This window comes from Mixophyes fleayi, chromosome 11 (genome assembly GCF_038048845.1).
Source record: "Mixophyes fleayi isolate aMixFle1 chromosome 11, aMixFle1.hap1, whole genome shotgun sequence".
NCBI classification, from domain to species: Eukaryota; Metazoa; Chordata; class Amphibia; order Anura; family Limnodynastidae; genus Mixophyes; species Mixophyes fleayi.
Window position 1 is genome coordinate 5386097 of NC_134412.1, and position 516 is coordinate 5386612.

The following is a 516-nucleotide window of genomic DNA, read 5'->3' on the forward strand; positions in this document are numbered from 1 at the left end:
CGAGTAGAGATCGATGTAACCGACACTTTCCTCCAGCAAATTCTTATTTTACGCGCTGCGCAATGTGTGCAGGCGCAAAGCAAGATGCGCCTCGAGCGTAAAGATAATTACATACACAATAAAAAATAATTCCAAGCGTATGTTTGGGCTCGATGCTGTCACCCTGCTTTGCAAGGTGCCTTATTATCAGTCTGCCCCACCCTGACTGGATCCCAACACACCTGTGTCTTCCAAAGGGGTCACATGTGGAGAAAAGTCGGTCTCTGTGCGCCCCAGAGCCCCAGATCCCCATAAAGACCGGTCCTTATGCGCTTCTCTATGCTTCATCAGGAATTCCACCTGCACCCACATATGACCCCCCCCCCCCCTCCCCAATTCATCTGTCCATGGCCCCCTCCTGGTCCCCTCTTCTGAGCAGCAAGACCTAGGTGCAGAAATAGAGGCGCTAGTTGAAGTTTTTATTTTGTGTTACATCTGTCACCAAAAAAAGGAAACCGAGCTGTGACCTCACTTCCC